The 25,010-nt window shown below is 44.6% G+C and overlaps 1 protein-coding gene across 1 annotated transcript in view; it reads right to left on the bottom strand.

Moving 5' to 3' along the window:
* Positions 1 to 25,010, bottom strand: part of Adgrv1 (adhesion G protein-coupled receptor V1) — a 469,943-nt gene that overhangs the window by 9,448 nt on the left and 435,485 nt on the right. The gene's annotated exons all lie outside the window — the stretch shown is intronic.

The following is a 25,010-nucleotide window of genomic DNA, read 5'->3' as shown; positions in this document are numbered from 1 at the left end:
AGTATGTCAAAGGCAGTCTGGCCAGAGTGCCTGAAGCATTAACACAGAGCTGAGTCTATCTGACCATCTTCAAGAGGCTCCAGCCTTACCCCAACTGAGGAGCGAGGAAACAGAGCACGCCAGCAGTCAGCTAAGAGGTCACTGCAAATTCCAAGTCACAAAATGCTCATCGATGCTGCTTTGGAAGAGTGGCCTCTCACGAATCATTTATTTTCCTTAATATAAAAGTAGCTCTGAATGTACCTTACTAACACATGAGAACAAATTATAGGAATTCATTAATGGGCTATATACATCTTGCTCTAGAAAGCAAACGTCTTGTCCGCTGAAAAGTGACCATTTTTGTTCATCTATCTGCGTGCGTGTTTCGGCAGCGGAGGCAGTCCACTCCTTCTATGTGTGTCCGGAAAGAGGCCTTCACTGCCACTTGGCGCCCTGTGTCCGTCTCACCTCCTTATCTTATTGGAGCCAAATCAGTGCATAGGGACGCCGGCTTGCCTAACGTGTAACATTCAGTGCGTCTCCACAAACGTTACACAACAGAGCAATCTCGTGCATTCTTCAAAGGCTGCTAGCCCTTCAGATTCCTCAGCAACATACTCAAACTCCTGGTAATCACTCTGCTTCCGTCACAGGGAGGGACTCCGCCTTTCGTTTGTGTTCTTTAAACTCCTTTTCTCTTATGCTCTGCGCACGTGCTCCTCTGTGTGACCACTCCTCAAAGCCTGCGGGTTCTAACTGCTGCATTTAGACAATGTAATACTTTAAATTGTGCCTTTTGTGTTTCTTGGGTGTTTAAAAACCTAAATGCAAATAATCTTATTAATTTTTCCCTTTTGCCTTTTTTTAAATTTCAATAATTTATTCAGAATTACATCCTGATTGTGATCCCCTCACTTGTATCTTCCCGCTCCCCCCCTTCCCCTAGCCCTGCCACAGAAGGGGACCTCCTCACCCACCATATGGTCACAGCCTATCAGGTCTCTTCTTGGTAGTCTGCTTATCCTTCCTCTGAGTGCCACCAGGCCTCCCCAGCAAGGGGAAGTGGTCAGACAGGGGCCACTAGAGTTCATGTCAGAGTCAGTCCCCACTCTCCACACAACTGTGGAGAATGAACTGTCCATTGGTTAGATCTGAATGGGGGGGGGGCGTCTAGGTTTACTGCATGCATTGTCCTTGGTTGGTACAGTAGTTTGTGCAGGCACCCCTGGGTCCAACCCTGCCAGCCCTGATGGCCTTCTTGTAGGTTTCCAGGATTAATCCACAAAGATGAAAATAAAGACACCCAGCTAATTAAAGAATAGAACTGCCATCAGTATTTCTCCAGAAAAGTAAATAAGTGTCAGCATTTTGTGAAATTTGTGCTTGCCGTGGCTCCTAATCTTTCTAGAGTATTTAAGCAATATAAACTTTGCAAGCCCAAACTGTCTACATATAGGTATAAATAGCAAGCTGCTCCTTAGGGACCACTATGGCGCAGCACTCACAAGCAAGTTTTACCTGTGTGAACTGAGAGGACAGTGTGCACGGCAGCATTGGACCTCTTGCTGTCTTGAGAGCACTGTTTGAGTCAAGCCTGCTCTCGTTCTGCTGGGATGATACGGTCTCACTTGGCCTCCATAATTAAGAGCATGTTTACAAAGCAGTGGTGTGCGTTTGCATAATAAACATTTAAAAAGTGAGTAATTGCTGTAATGACCATATAAGAGCAATCAGAAACCTCCATTTCCTCTTGAATTGGCTTGTTGGTTCTTTGGAGAGAACGTTAATATTCCAATTCTGTAGGCTTGGTAAAGTGGTTTCAGATACTGTACACATTAGTAGAAACGAAATCTTCCTGAAAACACTCATGTTCATCCAACATTTTTTTCTCAACCAACTAACTTTTCACATGACTGTGACCTAATTACATTGGCCGCGGCAATAGACAAAACAGGAAAAAAAAATTAAAGTGTCAGCCTGAAAAACTGTACAAACGTTATTGATTTATTTCAGGGTCATTGTAAGTGGTGAGATTGACCGGTTAAAAGCTGGATAAGGAAACAAACCCCATGCTTTAAAACTCATCTCTAAGGACCATCTGTTAAAGCTGGCAGTTTCTCTCCTGTTTGTTTTCATATCCAGCCTTTCGTGCGCCAGGAAACTCTCTGCCGCAGAACAGGACTGCATTCAAAAACTGCATTTTTTTTCTCTTCTTAAAAGCATAGAAGTATATAGTAAATATTTTGAGACTTTTAGATGTGCCCTAGGAAACACAAGGGTGGTTAAAATAAAAAGGAAAGAATGTTTAAATGCAGATTATGTTTAAATGACTCTGGCTTGGTCTAGGCCAAGCTGTGCAAATACAGAAGAGGGGCCTCTATTATCCAAAGTACTCAGCTGTGGAGGTTTGTGACCTCAGAGTGAAAACATGGTCCCCTTCCAAGCACTACACGCGATGCATGCGAGCGCCCTGCTACAGGGCTGTGTGGAGCAATTTCAGCATAATGCCTAGACTCTCGGCTTGCAGAGTGTTGCCTGTTCACTGTGTACACTGCCGGGCACTGAGATTCAAGGATGAGCCATGTGGGCTTCCTGCTCTCAAACTGCGCATCCCGCCAAGCATCGAGTTCGCAAGCATCAGCTATCTGTACTTCCTGTCAGTTACAGGTGGCACGTTTACAGGGAAGCTAATTCTGTCTGTGACTTGTCTTATTTTGATGGTCCTCCTTATAATTATGAAAATGCTTTTAAAGTCTAATTGAGTTACAGCTGGATTGACTGTAAAATTAGGATCCACTCTATTTGTTTTGATATAACTTATTAGGTAATATTCAGTGAGCCACAAACGAAATCATGTAGTCTAAAGGACTATACGTGCTCATAACTCCAGTTTGAAAGATTTATTTATTCATATGTGCCTACATGAATTTCTTTCTTTTTTTCCTTTCTTTCTTAATTATTTATTTGTTTGTTTTGTTTTGCTTTTTTGGAGACAGGGTTTCTCTATTTTATCTTGGCTGTCCTGGACTCGCTTTGTAGACCAGGCTGCCCTCGAACTCATAGCGATCCGGCTGCCTTTGACTCCCGAGTGCTGGGATTAAAGGCGCGCGCCACCATGCCCGGCTACATGAATTTCTTTGCATCGCATGCATGCAGGAACCCGCAAAGTCTAAAAGAGGGTGTTGTATCTCTTGGAACTAGAGTCTCGGGGTTTTTGAGTTGCCATGTGGGTCGCGGGGAGCAAACCAACATTCTCCTCAAAAGCAGGGCATGCTTTTAACCACCGGGACAGCTCCCACATTAAAGAGTATAACGAGCGGAGGGTTTCAGCTGTTCCCGCCATGATTTCTGCTAGTCCCTCGCTTCCAGTTCACAAGTTCAACAAGAAGTGGCAAGAAAGAACTGGCTAGAACAGGAAGGCGAAGTGTGGTTGGGCTGGGTTGGACACTCATCGAAACCTTCCTCCAGTTTCTTCAAGGCTTAAAGGCCAAGGGACATTTGGGGTTTCCACGTGAAGCCATGCCACGCCCCTGCCTTCGAGATGGGGCGGGGCGAGGTGACACCCACCGTCAGAATTAAGCCTTCTTAAGCGCATACATTTGGCAATGTAAAGAAATCTGTTCAATTGCGAGTTCTTAGAATGTAAGAGGAAATGCTCAGCTCTCTCACGTGTTGTTTGTTTATAATCTAGTCTCTGACTCGGAAGAGGAGCTCAATTGGGCTGTGTACGGAGGCTGGCCTTCTTCCTGGGAGAAGGAGCACACAGTCGGGTCTGGTCCTGCTCTCCCCTGGTGGGTGTCTCTCGGGAGCTGCAGCTTTGTGCTAAGCTTCCTGTCTCCTGTTGTTCTGCTGGGGCTAAACTTGCAGCTCCTTGCTGTTTCTTTCTGTGGCTACATCTCATCTCCCTAAAGGTTTTTTTGCTTCCCCTCTCCCCTGAGCGGATCCAGTAAGCCACCGTGATTCCTTCTTTCTGGTTTGGCGCTGCTGTAGGGCTTTGACCTGTTGCATTTTCAATCACCAGTCCCTTGGCTGCAAAAAAAGATAGGCCAGTGACAAAACCTGGAGGGACAAATACAAGGTTTCTGCATCTACTTTTTTTTTTTTTTTTTTTTTAAGGAATGAGGGAAGTAGGAAGCTCATCTTTAATTCCTTCATTTTAAAGTTCTTTTTACATTTAGAGGTGATTATCTTACTATTTACATTTTAAATAAGATCTCTAGTTATCCTAACACTGGGGGAAGCAGAGGCAGGCAGATCTCTGTGAGTTCGAGGCCACCCTGGTCTACAAAGCAAGTCCAAGACAGCCAAGGCTACACAGAGAAGCCCTGTCTCGAAAAACAAAGCAAAACAACACCACCCTGTAGTTTAATCTGTACATCACATAGAGAACAGAAACATATGAGGTCATTCTGAGGCCTGCTGATTGGTCAGTGTAACAGCTTCTTAGACGTTTGGAGGACAATTATTACTCAAACACTTCTTACAATATTACCTTCTGCCATAACGCCCTCTAGTTAAGGGACTTTCAGTGCAGTGAAGAGGCCAGTTGGCTCCAGGCATGTCTAGGGCCCTGGTCAATGGAAGGCTTGGACTTCAGAGGTCTAGACAAGTCTCTGCCTTAAACTAAACACTTGCTAGGCTAACAGTGTGTAAGTCCCGAGGAGACCGATTCTTCCTTTATCCCAACAGGATTTCTGTCTCTAATTTCAGAGTATGTTTCTCTGTGTGTCACAGATGGAGGACCATTTTGTCAGCGTCCTCACTGTGATAAAGAGTCTTGTTTTTTTTTTGTTTTTTGTTTTGTTTTTTTCGAGACAGGGTTTCTCTGTGTAGCCTTGGCTGTCCTGGACTCACTTTGTAGACCAGGCTGGCCTCAAACTCACAGCGATCCGCCTGCCTCTGCCTCTGGAGTGCTGGGACTTAAGCGTGTGCCACCACGCCCAGCTCATGAGTCCAACATAACTACTAGGGCCAGGGTTCAGGGTTCAGTAAACTCTTCTGCAGGTGAGACACATCCACGCTGTAGCCTTCCTCTCAAGTGCTCGTTTACAGTAACTTCGTGCCTGAGCTGCCCCCCCCCCCCCCCCCGTTTACATTGTGGTGTTGTCGAGTGCCAAAGCTTGGAGCCCAAATCGTCATGAGGCTTCTTACAAGGAGCAGAGAGAGAGAGAGAGAGAGAGAGAGAGAGAGAGAGGAGAGAGAGAAGAGAGAAGAGAGAGAGAGAGAGAGAAACTATATTACATGTTCTTAGAGTCCCAAGCACACAAACGGCCAATGCTACAAAGCCTGGGAGTCCTGGGTTGGAACAGTTTCCAGAATGCAATTAAACTGGGTGGTGGGACAGAGGGGTGGGTGGGTACCAATTGCTGAGCTGGAACTCAGGTGCAGTCAGGAGTTGGAATCTGGGAAGGAAAGTAAAAGTGTTTTTGTGTGTATGTGTTTGTAAGGAAAGGACTGCAGCGAGCGGTAAGTGAGAGGGACATTTCGTTTTCTCCAGGGACCTGCCCCTTGACAGGCCCAATCCCAAGTGGTCATTCCTAAACACATATACATAGGAGCAGCGAGCGCTAAAGGGCTCAGCAGGTTCTCTTTCTTTCTTTTTTCTTTATTTTATTATGTATACAACATTCTGCCTGAGTGTATGCCTGCTCACCAGAAGAGGGCATCCGATCCCAGTATATATGGCTGTGAGCCACCATGTGGTAGCTGGGAATTGAACTCAGGATCTCTGGAAGAGCGGACAGTGCTCTTAACCTCTGAGCCATCTCTCCAGCCTGGCAGGTTGTATTTCCAATAGTGAATTTTAGTGAGACTGCGAAGGACACTGGGAGGAGTTGGAGAAGGAGAGGTAGAAGATGAAAATATAGTACGTGGGTATAACAATTTCAATTTGTTATCCCCTCAAGGCCTGTGTTCTTAACTAAAGAGAGACAGAAAAGGAGTGGAAGCTGAGGGGAGGGCAGGAAGACAGGGGGACTGGGAGGAGGAGAGGGAGGGAAACCTGTAATCAGGATATATTGTATGAAAAAAAGAATTTAATAAATGAAAAAAAATTAAAAATTATGAAATTCTAAGTTGTACCTGTGGCCATTCAAATTTTTGATATATGCACTTTTAATTAACTATGATGATGCTGATGATGATGAAATTTTCTTTTGGGACAGGGTTTCTCTGTGTAGTTGTAAACTCACTCTGTAGACCAGGCTGGCCTTGAACTTAGAGACCCTCCTGCCTCTGCCTCCTGAGTGCTGGGATTAAGGACATGCACCACCATTGCCTGGCTTATTAACATTTACTAATCTACAAATTACTGGATTTCATTGTAACATTTTCACAATTTCCTATGCTTTGTTTGCTCTTGTCCCCTTTCCTTTTACTTTCTCTTGCCTGCTCAACACCCCCCCCCCCTCTTCTTCCTAATCCTGGATAACTCTTATACATTATTTTAAGCAATTAAAAATTTTTTTTAACTTATCTTGTGCGTATGCAGTGCATTTTGCCTGCAAGTATACCTGAGTATCGTCAGCAGCCAGAGGAGAATGTTCTACCCCCTGAGACTGGAGTTACAGATGGTTGGGTTCCACCACGTAGGATTGAACCCCGGTCTTCTAGAAGAGCAGATAGTGTTCTTACGTGCTGCATCACCTTTTTAGCATGCTTATAAATAGGGTTGGGAGGCTGGAGAGATGGCTCAGTGGTTAAGAGCACTGCCTGCTGCTCTTCGAAAGGACCCGGGTTCAATTCCCAGCACCCACATGGAAACTCACAATTGTCTGTAACTCCAAGATATAACACCCTCACACCAATGCACATAAATTAAAATTAAATAAAAAATATTAAAAAAAAAATAAAATAAGGGTTAGGGTTTTTTCTTCTTCTTCCTGAGACAGTATGGTGGTTTGAATGACAATGGCCCTAAAGGCTCACATATTTTAATGCCTGGCTCCCTCATTGGTAAACTGTTTAAGAAGGATTAAGAGGTGTGGCTTTGTTGAAGGAGGCATGTCACTTCTGGTAAGCTTTCAGGGTTCAAAGGCCCATGCCTGGCCCAGACTCTCTCTCTCTCTGCCTCCCACCTACCCATCAGGCCATGAGCTCTCAGATACTGCTGCAGCACCATGCCTGGGTGCCCGTCACTGCACCTCCCCATGGTGACTGTGGACTAATCCTCTAAAACTGTAAACTAGCCTCCAATGAAATGCTTTCTTTGATAAGCTGCCTTGGTAACCAAGACAGATAGGGTCTTACGAAGAAGTCTAGGCTGGTCTGGACATTGCTATGTAGCCCAGGCTGGTCTTAATCTTGTATTCTTCCCTCAATCTTGTATTTTTCCTGTTTCAGTCTCCAAAGTGCTGGGATTACAGTCATGAACTCAGGCTAAATCTTTTAAACAGAGTTTTCATCATCATCCTTCAAGTTGCCATTTTGAAAACACAGCCTTAAAAGTGAGTGTGAGGACTGCTACTTAAATCATTCTGTGGAGTAAACTTACTAGACAGTGGTGGGTGACCTGAGAAGAGTGTCACTCAGATGAGTCAGGAAACTAAAATGACTTGGTGCCAGTGGAGATGAGAGAGGAAATCAGTTGGCTGTGGGCACAAACTAAATTTCTTACATGTTTGAAATGAAAATATGTTACATATTTTAAGTGCCAGACTGGAGGAGAGGGGGCAAGCAAGGTCAGAGGCCTAAGTGTGGAAGACAGCTGTGTGGTAGGGATACCCAAAGCCCTACGGGTACATGGAGTGCATGAAGATTTTTGTTTTGTTTTGGTTTGGTTTTGGAAAATATTCTACAGAGAAAAAGAGCTGAGCGCTCAGGATTAAAAGCTAGAGGACATGACAGGAGGTGGAAGCAAAGAAGGACGGGCTAACTGGCATAGGACGTCAGAACAGCTCAATGACAGAAGCAAAAAGAAGGGTCTGCTCTCCAGGAGTGACACACTTTGTGTTGTTAAAAACAGACAAGGAGAAAGTGAATGGGGCGATGCTTGCAGGTACAACCAATACCGTTGGGCAGAACACAGTGAGCACAGTGAGGCTGCTAATGGGCAGCTAAGATATGCAATGTGCTACAGAGCTGATACCATGGTATCTTTAGCTTAGGAGGGTAGCCGGACCCACCATCTTAGATCCCTCAGTGTAATACCTAAGTGAGCACTTACTTGTGGGAGGGTTTCACTCCTGTCAACACTACCAACTTCTGTCATTCTTTTTCTTATCCAAAATGAAAGACAGTATAGACCAGAGTTCAAGCCCTTGAAACAGCCAATGGAGCCAGGTGCTCCATCTGAAAGGAGATACTGAGAGCATGTTGTGTATCTGTACTATAAGTGCACTGTGGGTGTGTCTTTCCAGAAACTTCACCCCTTCTCTGATAGAAATGTTCCTCATGAAAATGTTCAGTATCGGCATCCCTGATTGATTCCTGTAACATAAGCTGTTGAAGGCTGTAAATCTGCTAAAGACACATATGTCCTGGGCATCTAAATCCTTTACGTTACTTTGCAAAGGAAAAGAATCATATAAATAAGCTTTAAAGAGGTTTGGAGAAATAGTTCAGTGGTTAAGAGCATTGGCTTCTCTTCAGAGGACCTAGGTTCAATTCCCAGCACCCACTGGTAGTTCACAACTGTCTATAACTCCAGATCTAGGGGATCTGACACCCTCACACAGACATATATGCAGCCAAAACATTAATGCATATGAAATAAAAATAAACAATTTTTAAAAGAAACTGTAAAGAAATGTTTGATATCATGATAGTGTGTTTAATTAAATGTCAAAGATGACTTACGGCTTTGATTTTAAACATTTCCATATGAATCAGTTGGAACATCGCAAGCTCCTAAACACAACATGAAAGCCATAGGAGGTATAAGTTACAGCCTGAGATAAAAAACTTGCCAGTCCAATTGGCAAGTTCCAAAGAGTTTCACCAGCAGATAAAATTTCCTAAACTATGTCCTTGGAAATAACACACTTACAGACTTGAGATACTATACAAAATAGAAATAAACAATAATTTCTAATAAATGATATTATGGAGCTATTATTTGTTAAAATATTAAAAGTTGACATCTGACGATAAGGAAATTGTTTAGTAAGGACAAATGACTTGATATCTTTTTTGTCCAATTTTTTTATCAGTGAGGCAGGGATTTTGTAGCTACCTCATGGAGAAATCACCAGAAAAACTTGAAGAATCCATAAATATCATTAGAAATTTAGAAATTAGAAATATCATTAGAAAGAATCATTAGAAATGTAACAATTTAAGGTAAACTAAGTTCATGTTTATTGACAAAAAGGAAAGAGGAGGAAAATACCAAAGACCAAAATAATTTTTGTAGTAAATCTTAACACTCAGAAGCAAGCACTCAACATAGGAAATAAAATTCCACAAAACTATAATTTCTGTGGATTTTCCCGAAACCTGCTAATTACGCGAGGTTCCTGTGTAAGTATTAAAAAACAAACAAACAAACAAAAACAGGCAGAAGGTTATAGCTGAACAATTACTAGGGTGACCTTGGATTCTACTTTGCGTATGACCATCCTGGCTTGCCTCTCATTCCTGAGTTAGCATGCAAAGCCAGCACCTTTCTTGACACCATCGCCCAACCCCCTTCATACGACTGTTAAGGACAATGAACTTCATTGCAAACTAGCAATTGCTTACTATGAGCCAAGTGTTATCCATACTATGCCAGATCATGCAATACAGCTGTCAGTTGCCCCCACACCCGACACAAACACACTTTAAACAAAATCCACCTTTTAGCAGGTCCCTTTACGTAAAGATAATTTTCAATTTAAATTCTCTACTATGAGTCTTGATCCAGTCACTGAGTTAACACGCAATAGTTGACTTTCCATCTGTGGACATTGGCAAGCAGTGAATAGAACAAAAATTGCCTTGATAGGCGTGCTCTGTGGAGTCAGTTCTCTCCTTCCAACTTTACGTGGATTCCGGGCAGCAAGCTCATGTGACCAGGGTTATACTCATGGAGCTGACAAACTATTTTGAAAGTCATGAAGGTCAAGAATCTTCCAGAGGGCTGGAGCTGTACAAGTACAGAGCACTTCCCTAGCATGTGTAAGGTCTTGTGTTCAATCCTCAGCACCACCAGCCAAGTCAACTATATAAATGAGAAAGAACCTGCCAGAGTTTACCCTTCCCCCGGACACCTGATTTCTTGATGTTCTATTCCATTGTTTTATGAGAAATAAAACCCATCTCCCTTTCCCCAAAGTGGAGAGCAAAGCTCTGTGATAAAACAGTTTCATTTTAATAGGGAAAAAAAAATGGTTTTTGTATTGTTTTCATGCTTAATCACACATTTGCTAAGTCATGCTTAATCACACAGAGTTTGGATTGCATCTGTCTCATGACCACTGGCCCCCTCCATGGCAGGGTGCAGCTGAGTTTAGGAGAGTGGAGGAACCGTGCCTTAAAACTCTTACGTCTCACCTGCAGGCAACCGCACCAAGGACTCAGGTCTCCACTTCCCTCAGACGGAAGGAAGATAGGAAGGTCAGGGTGGGCTATAGAGCTGATCACAGCTAAGAAAGGACCATTCTAGAGGTAAGATCACAGGGTTATAAAACTCAAGCAATTTCTCCTCTGAGGGTTACTGATGAGAGGGTCAAACCCGTTTATGTACTTTCTGTAGACTACTGGTCCATTTCCACACACACACACACACACACACACACACACACACACACACACACACTGCTCTGTAAATTAATGCATCACAAATACTTAAATAGTGAATCATCTTTTTGGAGCCTTGTCAAAATGAAGTTGTTTTGGAGCTTGGTAACATAGAAATCAAATTTTGATTTGTGATGTTTCCAAAGAAAATCAGCATCTGGAATGAATTTTTGAGAAACCAACCAACCAACCAACCAACCAACCAACCAACCCTCCGTCCTTTCCTGTTAATAAAACAGGAAGGAGGGTACAGTAAGGGCAAGCCATCCTGGAACTCCAGACAGTGAAGAAGTCTATGTTGTTACTGAATGCCTTTCAATCAGCCTGGCCACAGCCTGCACATCAGGCAGTTAAACTGCAGACAGGATGCTGAAGAGGATCTTCACTGGTTCTTGCTCTTCTTGCTGCATCCCTCACAATCATGATAGAAAATATAAATTATCTAGAGTTCTTAGGCATACTTAAGAGGGGAGCCAAGAGTTAGGTATAAAGTAATATAATTTCTGGTTTTGAAAATTAGCATTACACCGGGGGCTGGTGGCACACACTTGTAATCCTAGCACTTGGGAGCCAGAGGTAGACAGAGGCCAGCCTGGTCTACAGAGTGAGTCCAGGACAGCTGGGAATACATGGAGAACCCGTCTCAAAAAACAACAACAAAAACAAACAAACAAAAAAGAAAATTAGCATTATGCTGCATAGGGAAGAGAGTAGTATTTTGCATGTTGTACTGTAAGCCTGCAGAATCTGTTTTATTTAGCAGTAACTACCCCCTGATTGACATCTCTCCTTACTTTTCTTGCCCTACCCCTGGTAACACCACTGCACTCTCCACACGATCAACTTTTTAAGAGTCTATATTGGTGAGATCATGTCACTTATTTTCTGTGTCTGCCTTATTTAATGTAACGTCCTCCAGCTCCTCCCATGTTGCTGCACATGACAAGGTTTCATTCTTTTTTTATGGTTAAATAATACGCCATTATGTTCACATGGCACATTCTCCTTTTTAAAAGTTTTATTAACATGTATTGATTATAAATTGTAGTGGGTTGCATTATCACATTTTTTTCCTTTTTGTCTTTTTTGAGACAGGGTTTCCTCTGTGTAGCCTTGGCTATCCTGGACTCGCTTTGTAGAGCAGGCTGGCCTCGAACTCACAGAGATCCACCTGCCTTTGCCTCCCAAGTGCTGGGATTACAGGCGTGTGCCACCGTGCTGAGCTCCTTCTTACATTTTCATAAATGTAAACAATGCATTTAGATCATATCCACTCCCCATTACCCTCTAATATCGCCATTACTACCCAATGACCCCCCCCTTTTCCTTCCCAACACCCCTCTATGATGCCATGTCTTTTGGTGTATTATCCACTGAGCTTCATTAGACTTGCTCACAGGAACGTGAATGCAGGTTTATTCACAGGACTGTGGGGGACCCTGCCAGTAGCTACACCACTGGAGAAAAATCTCTCTCCCCTTACTACCAACCACTCACTGCGTACAAATGCTGGGGACGTGGGTAGCCCCTTCCTTGACACGCTGTTGTTTTGTCCAGTGTTTGCCGTGTCCCTTCTACCTGTTCATCAGCCAATAAATACGTGGTGGTGTTTCCCTTTCTAGGGTATTGTGAATTGTGCTGAAATATGGACATGAGAATGCAGCCTTCTATGTTTTCAGTTCCCTTTATTTGCTTATGTGCACTTTGGGGCCACGTGGTAATTTTGAGCGTGCACTGCACTCCACAACGGCTCTACTAGTTTACACCCACACCAACACTCTGCAAAAGGTTCCTTTTCACCACATCCTCATGAGCACTTACTATCTGCACTGCTGACAGCAGCCTCTTTGCTGGAGTGAGGCTTTCATTTACATTTCCTGAACCACTGGGGATGCTGAGCATTCATACACCTGTGGGTCATTTGCGCATCTTTTGAGACATGTCTATTTGGGTCTCCTGCCTGTTCTCAAATTGGTTATTGCTATTTTTTTTTACTGCTATTCTTGCTATTTTGGTACTGCAGGGCTTGAGTTCTTATATGTTTTAGACAGCAATGTCTTTCCAAATATACACTTGGCGAATGCTTTCGCTTCTGTCTCTTTATTCTCTTGATCGCTTCCTTTGTTATAGAGAGTTTTTATTTAATATGTGTGGATGCACCGCGGGGCATGGGGGGGGGGCTCCCCGCTCACATGTGAGCAGGCACATGCATACCATAGCACTTATGTGGAGAACAGAGCAGAGCTTGGGTACCAGTCCTCACCATATTCATTGAGGCAAGGCATCTAGCTTGCTCACTGGTGCATCATCAGGCTTGCTGGCCTGCTCCAGGCTTAGCAAGAGACCTTCTCTAAAGGCAAAATAAGGTGGGTAGTAATGCAGCCGAAGACCATATGTCCCCTGTCTCCATGTACAGACACACACACGTACGCACGCACGCACGCACGCACGCACGACGCACGCACGCATGCACGCACGCACGCACGCACGCACGCACGCACACACAGACACGCACACACACACAGGCACTCATGCATGCACGCACATGTACACACACATCTACATCACATATGTACACCCACACATCAAGGTTCAGTAAGGATGCTTTGTTGTTCTAGAAGACACACTCAAGACACACACCAGGATTGAAAAACCCTAACAACGGATCCACAGTGACCCCATGTCTGAGTGTCGATGCACATTCCTGGATGCCGTTAAGACTTGCAGGTGCTGGGAAGACTCCCACAGCAACCGGATTCTAAGGTCAGCAGAGTTGACGGCTCATGTGTACAGAGCTGGTGAGGGCGGGAAATGTAGACAAACCACCGCTGTGCAGACACCAGGAGCCGCAGCCCCAAAGCACTTTCAGTGGCTCCCTTGTCTTTTGCCTGTGTTACCGGCTTATCACACTAGCCTCCAGTGCCTGCCATGCTGTGGGTCACCAAAGCTAGCCTCTGCTGTTGTAAAGAGAGCTGGCAGCAACTGAAAACATGGTGTCTGAACCTTATCTCCGCAGTTTCAGGTGAAAGCAAAGAAAATGTTTCAGCGTTCTTGGGATTTTGACTTCAACATTGTGCCTCATGTCTATCAACTTGGCTGCCTGATTTGGGGTCTGTAAATTTGGGGATGGCGCACGCCTTTAATCCCAGCACGTGGGAGACAGAGCCAGTAGGATCTCTGTGAGTTCGAGGCTAGTCTTGTCTACAAAGCGAGTGCCGGATAACCAAGGCTACACAGAGAAATCCCATCTTGAAAAGCGGAAGGGGTGGGGGGTGAGGAAATAAGATTCCAGGCAACAGATATGATACGGAGAAGTTTATTTGTAGAAGTGTGGGAGAGCTGAAAAGCAAGCAGGGCACTCCAAGAAGGGAGAGAGACCGACTTACAGAGAGACAGAGACAGAGACAGAAGACAGGGACAGCAAGAGAGAAGAGGAGGAGCAGGAGGGGTAAGAGAAGAGCAAGAGAGACGAGGTGGCATTTCCTTTTTTATATCCTGGGAGCTGGCACACTTAGTGGCGGTCAGGTAATGACGTCATAGGTTGCTAGGCAGACTGGGGGGGGGGCAGTATGCTAACAGAGTCTGACTTTAAAAAGTAAAATGAAATGGCATGCTTCTTTGGCTGTCTGAATCTCTCCATTGGCATGGCGCTGTGTCTTTTATATTGCCAGATTCTTTGGCTGAGCTATGCCTTTCATGTCATTGTCACTCTCAGTGTCTGGACATGGCAGAGCTGGAGGTGCACAGGGTGGACAGCTGTGACACTTTTGCCCTGCTTGGCCTTACTGACCCTCTGACAAAGGACAATGGTTGTCACTCCCAGATACCCACCCAACCTTGGGGGAGGAAGCAGAGTGAAGGAAGAGCAGTTAGCAAAGAGAATGAGCCAAGTCTTGCTCACCAGCTGTGGCCAGGACACAGTGCCCACACCTGGCGCCCTTCTAGAAGCCTGCAGTGCTCTTGCCCCATGCTCTGTGGACTCCCACTGCCCTGTAGAGCTGAGCGAGGCCCACCCCGGAGATTAAGACGAGTAATTCCCCTTGTCTAAGGATATTGAGCCTTGATGCTTGCAGCCAGATCCAGTGCCAGACAGAGTCTGATTTTTATGAAGTTAGAAATCAGATTCTGATATGGAAATTCCTAGCTTGTTAGTGTCCTGATGTTTAAAGACAACCTTTACACATTGTGCAGGCTGAGCAATGCTGACTGACAGGCAATCCATCAGCTACCAGCTTTCCTAGCAGGTACTCCCTCATATCCCATGAGGGATGAGGGAAATGACACTTTGCCTTTTACAGATTTTCTACATTGAACATTTTTTTGAAAACATCAGAGTTGTTTTTAAAGTTTCTTGACCTTTTTTTTTTTGAGCCTGGAACCAACCCCAGCTCCCAGGGTGGCCTCAAGCGATCCACCCCTCATATGATGTCAAGTCTTGTGGCAGATCTGAGACGGGAGGAGGGAGAAGATGGACTTTTGGGCCTGTTCTGGATCAGAACAGAACACAGAGCTTCAAATTCCTCAGAAACACAGCCTCAGAGCTGGCGGCCATCTACTTAGCCTTTACTGAGAGGGAGAGGGGGCACGCCACTGCAAGTAAGGCCAGGGCCAGCTTGGCTGTGTTAGGGAAGCAGCTTGTCCCTGCAGAAGGTGCCATGACTTTGGGACACAGAAGAGATAAGGAAAGTATAAAAGGGTTGTGGAGGACAACAGGTGCCCTTCCCTCAATTCTCAGTAAGAAAAAGGCATGGAAATCAAGAATGCAAGCTAGGACTGCGCACAGCAGGGAGGCGACACAGACTCCTAGCCTGACTCAGTGCCATCCCTGACCAGATTACTGGGAATCCCCACCCAAAATAGCCAGTAGTCCAGTGGCTGAGATGGAGACAACAGGCTATTTCTGTTGCAGGGAGAAGCCAACTTATCAGATGAAAACACAGTACAAGTTAAAAGAATACCTCCTCCACCCCCAGCTCATGGGTGTGTTTCTTCTTTATGGTGTGAGAGTTGAGCCAGAAGTCTGAAGAGCCAAGCCAGGACCTGTACTGTTGGCTTAATCTGGGGTTTGGTTCAGAGATGAGCATAGTCTTTAGGACAAAAGCAATCCTGCCTTTCCAGGGCCAGTGTGGCCCCCCCTCCCTCTCGCCCTCCCTCTCACCCTTTGCTCTTCTCTCTTTTTTTCCCCTCCCTTCCTACCCCCTCCTTCTCCTTTTTCTCTCCCGTTCCTTGTTTCTTTCTTTAGTGGTTCCCCCCACCCCCCTACCCCAAGGAAAAGATGACCTCAGGCAAATCTAAGCTACAGCCTCACGTGATTGAAGTTGTTTGTTTACTTGTGATTTGGAAAGGAAGATGAAGCATACTTGAAAGACATTTATGTCTGGAGAGAGTTGAGCTCAAGCTGCGATACGCAGGAACTGGTTAACATTGCCAAATTGTCTCTTTATTGTCGACAAAATGTCAAATATTGCTCTTTTGCTTCTCCAAAGGTCAGTATGGTTTAAAGTTGAAGGAAAAAATAACAACAACAAACTTGGGCCATTGACTTGTTATTGAACTCTCAAGTGTTTTATTTATCAGGAAAATAAATCTAAGAATGTCTTTGTGGCTCCGAAACCAGAAAGATAAGGTAACGATGCAATTAATGACTTTCCGCTCTTTCCCTTGTCTCTCAGATCCTTCCCCCTGAAAAATGGAAGAACCCGGTTTCACAGCAGCCTGTTTCTAATTACTCTGTGTGTGCACGCACTATGAATATAAACCACAGTGGTGCTTAGGTGGGGCGGCGTAACGCTCCCTTATGCTTTTCTGTCCTTACATAGTTTTGAACAGATTATAACGAACACATCTCACAGTGGCTCACACATAACCAGGAGCTCCCTCTTCCAAGAGAGAAGTCAGCTCCTTTTTAGAACTAGTGAGGGAGGAGCAAGCATGCACCAGCACACGTACACCCAGAGGAAGAAGAGAAAGTACAATGTGTTCAAGCCACTGTTGGTCACGAGCGCTGCTTACTCTGGCTGTAGTACATTGTGACTTCATGCCTCTTTCTGGCAAAATAAAGTGGAAAGGCCTAGCATGAGCAAGGCACAGAGTTCAACTTTCAGCATGGAAGGCAAACAAACAAACAAACAAACAAGTAGACAAACAGACAAATATGTAATAAATAACCAAGCATGATTTAACAGTGCGGAACAATACACGTCTACTGAATTGCATCTTCTAGTTGGCATTCTAATTCTGAGAAGTACAGGTCAGGGTGTCAGTGTCATCACCTACAGGGCACACGACAGTGACATTTTGTGCAGATGATCATCTTCAGTGGCTCCTCACTACCACACTAGTCTTTTTGCTTCTCATGCCCTTCTCCAATCCCCACCCCCTCCCCACTTACATCCTTGTGCTGAATTCACTGGCAGTGAATGCCCACCGGGGGTTTCACTGGACAGATTTCAGACATGACTTTTGCCAGGATATTGAGAGAGAGAGAGACAGAGAGAGAGACAGAGACAGACAGAGACAGAGGGAGACAGACACAGAGACAGAGAGACAGACACAGAGAGAGAGAGACAGAGACAGACAGACAGACAGACAGACAGACAGACATATCCTGTGCCTGGCTCTTGTGCTCCTGCAGAGGAAGTGCCTCAGGAATAGGACCAACAAGCGCTCCAAATCTTTGGACTAACTCCTGGCTCTGCAGCCCATTGGCATCCTGGCATCCCTGTACCCGGGCTTCCTCATCTGCAAGGTGAAGAAGATGATGGCACGTGTCTCAAGAGACTGTGCTGAGGACAGAGCACGGCAAGATGTGTAAGCCACTTTAGAGTGTGGCCATACACAGTAGCTATCCAAGTCAGTCTCAACTGGTACTATTGATACTGTTCTTGCCTTAGGCTTCTCAGGCCAGAATACCTCAACATGCGTGGTTTCTAAACAGCACAGACACGTTGCTCACAGTTCTGAGGCTACCAGCATCCAAGTGCCAGTAGCTCAGCTCTCTGGCAGGGGGTGAAGATTCTTCCAGGCCTCCTTTATAGGCCACTAACTCCACCCAGGAGAGAGGAGTCCTTAAAACAGCATCACCTTCTATAGGACTTACTCTTTATGCCATAATAGAAACCAGTCTTCAACTTGTATTTTATGGGGACACAAACCCATTTTTTACAAATCTCATTTTAATGTAAGTACTCCTTCTTTGCCTGAATGATGCACTTTCTGTTGTCAGAATTAGAAGCTCCTTAATGTCTATCTGTCTATCTGTTTATCTATCAATCAATCAATATAATCACATATCTATCACTCACCTATCCATCCATCTATCTATGTATCTATCTATGTATCTACCATCTATCTATGTAACTATCTACCTATCTATCATCTATGTATTTATGAATCTATATATGTATCTATTATCTATCTATCTATCTTCATCATTTATTCATTCACTCATCTGACTGAGGAACTGGCTTATTTTCTGCATAAAAAACCAAACCGACAACGACACCTGCTTCTGAAAAGTTTAAATTCTAGTCCAAGGTGCAATGTAGGTGAAGAAGAGAGATCAGATGGAAACACAAATACAAGAACATTCTGTAGCATGTTAGATGATAAACGTGGAGTTCAGGGAAGGGAGAGGCCTGTAGCTCAACCGCACGAACAGGCAATCAAAGAGGCGCACTGAGAAGGCCAGTGTGAGGACGGCTTGATTGTTCATGTGTCAGGATGCAGAAGTGCCAGAGACAGGCCTCTTGGCATGCCTGTGAGGGGGTTCTAAGTTGAGTAATTAAGGTAAACTGAGCTGAGAAGACTTTGAGGGCAGGTCTTGCTTGCTTTGTTGACTTACACAAAGTGGGGAATTGCAGCTATAAATATTCCCTTTAGCTGTACAGGAATCTTTTAAACTCTAAACTGCTGGCACGATGTGAAAACACTGATCTTTACAAAGGATGTATTGGGCTGGAGAGATGGCTCAGTGGTTAAGAGCACTGGCTGTTCTTCCAGAGAATCACAGTTCAGTTTCTAGCACCCATGTTAGGCAGCTAAAAAAATGAAATCCTATAGCTGCCGTTCCACAGTATATAACACCCTCTTTTGGCCTCCACTAGCACCCGCATGCACAGTTGTGTCACATATACACACTAAAAACAAACCTTAAAAACCAACACGTATCATTTGCTTTTGAAGAGTGAATGAAAAAAAAAAAAAAAAAAAACAAGCAAACAATGACAAAAAAAAAAAAAAAAAAAAAAAAAAAAAAAAAAAAAAAGAAAGAAAGAAAGAAAAGAAAAAAAGAAAGGACATGACTGGCCCCAGTTTCACAATAAAAGGCAAAGGACATGGTTGCTCCTAGGTAAGGCGAAGGGGAGAGTTTATTATAGATATTTGGGAGCGCATAGCTAGAGGCAGGGACATCTGGGAGAGTCCGGAGGGGACATGACCCTGAGGAGAAGGGGAAGGGGAGGGGAGAGAGGGGAACCAGGTGCCACAGCCAGGAGGCCTAAAAGAGAGGAGATGAAAAGTACCAAAATGGATGGATTGTACAGGGAAGAGCAGCTGAGGGAAGGGCAGCCACTGGGCTGGAGAAGTTAGGGTAGCGTGCACTTAGGGTAGGTACGCCAGCCAGAAGGGCCCTGTGCAGTCTGTAGAGACCGAGGGGTGATGGGAGAGCCTGGCTGCTCTGGTGTGTTAAATAGGCACCTCAACCATTTGTCCCACATTTGAAACCTAACAAGGACGGTGTTAGTAAAGTTTGCACTGCTGTGACAAAATCACATGACACACTTAACTCTTAACAAAACTTCATTTCGGTTTCACAGACCCTGGAAGATTCCTTGACACCTCTTATGCCTATGGGAGGTGACACAGCGTGGTAGAAGTGCATGGCATAAGAAACTTTCTTATCTCATAACAGCTAGGAAATACAGAGGGGCAGTGTGGGGCAGAGTCCTAATTGTACCTTTCTAGGGCATGCCTCACACTGCTCAACTTTCTTCCTACTAGAAGTTTCCAACACTTTCTGTACTGCCACCAGCTGAGGAATGAGCCTTTAACACATGACCTCTTGGGAGGCATTTATGACATTAGTCAGAACAGTTGGATCATGCGGATCCCTACTGTTTACGTAAACGGTAGCCATGAAGATACAGGCATCCCTCTGTCTGTGGGGAGGATTGCTCCAGGGTCCCACTGAGGATGCCACAGTGTGCACATGGTCAAGCCCTTCTTGACAGTCATTCCATATAACTGATGCACAGCCCCCCATGCTTTCTGTGTCAGCGCTAGATTCTTTATGGTACCCAATCCAAGGTGGACTCTGTATAGACAGTTTTGAGACTGTATTGTCTAGGGGATAATGACAAGAAGAGAAACATGTTTGTGTTCAGTCCAAGTATGGTTTGGTAAGAATACTTCCTGCCTGTATTGGTTGTGTTCTGGCATACAAACCTGTGGAAGGATGGAGCTCTCTGTACCCTCAGAGATGGCATAAAACCTACAGCCAGAGCCATTACAATACAGAGTTCTTGGGGGTAAATGACCTGATGGCAAAGAGTGCATTGAAAACGCCCAGATGCTAGCCACAGAAGACTACAGCAAGGGCTTATGCACGTGAGTCAGGGAGGCCCCATTCCACTTTCAGATGAGCCCTCTAACTCCTCAGAGGTGAAGCCATCTGAGCCTAGCTCTACGCTAGTGCGCAGTGAGCACATGGTTAAAAGCAGCTTTATTACTTAGGAGAAGTGGGAACGGAGCAGGGGAAGGGAGGAAGACCATGAAGAAGAGAAAGAGGAGGAACAGGGAAAGAGAAGAGCCCGGTAGTCTTAAATAATGCTCTAGATTTGTTCTCATTAAATACACTTCCTGCTAAGTACACTTTTACTGTAAGCCATAACAAGCCATGAAAACAGGCACTGCAAGGCATCATGGCCCAATGACCAAACACTGTGCTTATGTTCACATGGGATAGAGGGTGGCTGATCTCATCCCCATCCCCCCTCAACCATGCTATTATGCCCCGCTACAATGCTTTCAGAGTCTTCTCTTCGGTTGGTCAGGGCCCAGCTTTAACCTACTACTTCCTTGAAGTCTGCTGGGCACTCACTAATTTACAGTAATCTCTTCTGGTTCCAGAACTGGCAGCTATTCCCTCCCCCTCCCCCAGTGCCCAGGGCTGTTCCCTAAGCAGTTCCCTGAAGACCCACTCTCTCAGGTTCTTTGTTATGTCAGGAAAACCCATAAATCTTAATTATAGGACTCTTGTACACGGTCCTCAGTAAATTCTTGTTAAATTCAGTCTCTTATTTGAAACTTCCAGTGCCCCACTCCCCTCCCACAAAGCCTTCTGATTTGCAGGAATCTTGTCTTGAGATGGCATCACGTTCTTACACCCCCTCCCCAGGCTGACATCTCCAAAGTATTTACATGTTTCTTCATTTTCCAGTGTGTACCACCAAAACAGTGTTTATATTAAAAACACATTTAATCATTCCACGTGTTCCCTACGAACTGCGCTGATAGCCAGCAGCGCTGTCCCACTTAGAGGAGCCGAAATAGCTAAGGGCTACCTGCTTAACTCAAATGGTAGACTGAGCGTGGGGTTGAGAGAAATGACGTCAGCTGCCAGCCAGTCTGGTGGCCCTGAGCAGGAAAGTGAAGCTGGTGCTTCAGTCAACGCACCAGGTCTACGGGAAGTACATATTTTTTCATGCACCAAATGCAGTCAGTCACGGGCCATGTGTTTACTCTGCTTTGAAAAGTGCTTTGCCTCTTGATTTTTTTTTTTTTTTTTTTTTTGTGGAAGAAGTCCAACACATGACGTAATCTGTTTGCAACACTGGGCTGGAGACAGGATTGTTCTGTGACTTGGCTCTGTCATTTCTCTAGCACTGCTTTAGAACACGGAGAGGAACTGAAGAACAGAAAACAAAACCAAGGCCGGGAGCAACAGGAGGAAGGCAGTGTTTGGAGGTGCCTCCTTCAGGAAGCTAGAGTTTGGTTCCCAAACATCAGGAGGCAAGCATCCAAGTTCCAAAAACGTCCACAGGTGTCTGTTTTGTAGAATCACAACTTCCTGCTTTCAAAACTCTAGTAAAGAGATAGTGACTGCCTTAAGCCAAACACAAAGGAGTTTACTACGCTATGGAAGCTCCATTGTCACCCTGCCCACCATGGGCTGTTTATCCCTATAAGTGGGGAGCAAGCTGCTGAGTCTTTGCTTTTGCACAAGAGGACTAATCCGCCCCTCCCTTGACCCTACTCCCCTAGACAGGATCTCTCTGTGTAGCCTTGGCTGTCCTGGACTCACTTTGTAGACCAGGCTGGCCTCGAACTCACAGAGTTCTGTCTCTACCTCCCCAAGTGCTGGGATTACAGGCATGTGCCACCCTGCCTGGCTAATTGGTACCAATCTTATTAGAGATGTGAGTTAATAAAAAGAGGGCCTTGCACAGAGTTTGTACCTAAGAAAGGTAGCTCTCTGGCTGTCTAACTAGTCATTACAGTGACCTACAGAAGAAGCAAAAGCAAATTGGATTTTCAACCTGGATTCAGGACATGAAATCAGGAAGCTGGCGTCACAGCAAGCACCAGGAGTTGTCCCAAACCATTTAGTTCTTATTTGTTTTCATAATAAAAACCTGGGCTGCTTTCAAAATCAACATACTGACATACTGTTGATTCATAGTCTAAACAACCTCCTCCACTCCTTCCTAAAGTCACAGTGGCTCTCGAACTTGCTAGAAGGAAGCCAGCGTCACAGCTCTGCAGCGTTCTCTGTGCGCCCTAGAAGAACTGCTTATAGCATCGTTTCAAATCTAATCATGCTGCTTACGATCATATTTTCGAACAATCAACAGGATCCACTTGGGCCTTCTACTGCTGTCACTGGGAGCCATATGGCTTGTTTAAGTAAACATCTGTGACTCGTTTTAGCTAGATAGTGTATGTAACGTGTTGTGTGAAGATTCCACTAACTCTGACAGCAGTGTCTCTGTTGCTCTTTACTGTTGGTTACTGAGGGCACGATCCTAGGGAAGGCACCATTTTTTTTTTTTTTTTTTTTCCTGCTTCCAGCTTCACAGTCTGCTACTTCTGTGGACTGGGAGAGACCAGAAACACTGCAGTACATTTTCACTTCAACTGACTGCTCAGTGGCATGACGTCATCGGCTTATTATTTGATTGTCCACTCCTCCTGTTTGTATCTTATGGTACTCTTTCTATGAGCAGAGCAAAGATGATCTGTATAGTAACCTATGGATGGTTTTGTCATTTATAGTGAAAGAATGGAAGTGCTGGATACAGGCTGGTCCCGGTTGCCGGTTTTGGCTCTGTGGCCTTGAGCAAGCCCGAAAGTTGTTTTGAGCCTCAGTTTTCATACTTCTGAGATGGCTACAGTAATTTTGATTTCAAGATCTCTTTCCTGTGTGAAATGAATTTCGTTCCTTAGTAATTATTGACCCAGTCCAATACATAGAGCCCTGGGAGAGCTCTGAGCAGTGGTGGTAAATGGAGTGACTCTTTTGGGATATTTCTTCATGTTTGTAGTGGTGGAATACAGTTTCTTTGAGATAAAAGTGACAAACAGAAAATGTTTGAAGAAGAGTAAGAATAATAAAGTAGTATGTGAATACTCTTATGTCAAAGGTGTTAAATAAATATTAAAATGTAGGAACACTGACTTGAAACTTCTCTAAAGTATGTTCTAGAACTCTACAGTTCTAGTCTCACTATTCTCAAAGTCTGTATCAACTGGGTGCCATGGCATATGCTGGTCAGGTCAGCACACAGGAGGTCGACACAGCAGGACAACAAGGCAGCCTAGACAAAGTGAGATCCTGTCTCAAAACCAAAAACATCTCGGTAAATTCAGAAACACCCAGACACTCAAAAAGCTGTTGACATTACAGAAACATAGCCTTCCTTTATCCAAACACTGTAGAAGTGACACGAACATTACTTTTTAATTAATCGAGTACCCTCTGGGCTGGGAGTGTGGCTCAGTGGGTAAAGTGCGTCCACCTTAGGCACGAGGACCAAAGTTTGGACCCCTACAGCCCACCTAAAGCCACATAACACCAGAGGCAGCAGCACACATCTATAATCCCAGCGTGACTATGGCGAGACAGAAGGTGGAGGCTCACAAAACGAGAGACTAGTTGGGCCAGTGAGATTTGGTTATTGGGCAAAAGTAACAGCCATGGGAGCCTGATGATCTGAAACCATGGTGGAGGCAGAGAACTGACTCTCAGAAGTCAGAAATTGTCCTCTGACCTCCACACATGCACTGTGTCACATATGCCACATGAATATGCAACACACACACACACACACACACACACACACACACAGCATAATGAATGAAATATTTAAAAAGTGAGAATAGTAGGCTAGAGCAGAAAGTAGATGTTAAAAGTAAGAGAAAGTGATGAATTCCAGTTGAGTTCATAAGAGTCAAAGATAGAAACAGAAAGACAGAACGCTTGTGATTCTAGACAGAGGCTAGCAGTGTCAAGCTCAGAGAGGCCCTCCCTGCTCCCATTTTCTGTACTGTAAAGAAGAGATTAAGTTTTTTTTTTCACATCGGATTAATTTTTTTCACTATGTGTTGGATTGCAAGTTCCCCAGCATTTCTGATCCCGTAGGCTCTCAGCTCTGTGTGAGGTGCCACCGTGGGGAGATGCGTGAGGAGACTGTTAAGTTATGGTCCACTCCGAAGAAGAAAGTCACACCCTCGATCACACCCTAGATCACACCCTCGATCACAATTGTGTTTTATGAGCCTGTGTTGTCTGCTTGTGGACAAGCTCCTCCCACTGGTCTGGGCTCACGCCCTCAGAGTCAGGGAGAAGGTCAGGAGCATCCATGACTGCAGCTTGTGGTTTAGCTGTATCTCTTTGGTCCTCACTCCTGAGTTTGTAGATGAAATGGGAAAAGCCAGCATTCAACTTTGCAATGGTTGAGGTAGTCACACATTATACAAAGAATTTCACAAAGTTCTCTAAACTGTTCTAATAGAACACACACTACGACACACAATGGTGTCACGTTATATGTGTTTTTTCACATGTTATCTGCAATTCAATAAAAATAACTATTTTGTCTATTACTTGTGACCTTATCCATCCCTTTCTTCTATTTACCACCCCCAAAGACTTTCTTCACTCACATTCGATGACCTTTACAGGCCACATCAAAGACCACACCTTTCCTGAAGTCACTTCTGGATTTTCTTGATCATCCTATGAACTATTCATGTTAGTGCTATCATTATCAGCTATAAATACAAGTAATGCAAGCTAAAGCCACCTGCAC

This window comes from Acomys russatus, chromosome 30 (assembly GCF_903995435.1).
Source record: "Acomys russatus chromosome 30, mAcoRus1.1, whole genome shotgun sequence".
NCBI classification, from domain to species: domain Eukaryota; kingdom Metazoa; phylum Chordata; class Mammalia; order Rodentia; family Muridae; genus Acomys; species Acomys russatus.
The sequence above is the reverse complement of the archived record's forward strand: the minus strand, read 5'-3'. Positions and strand labels throughout refer to the sequence as shown.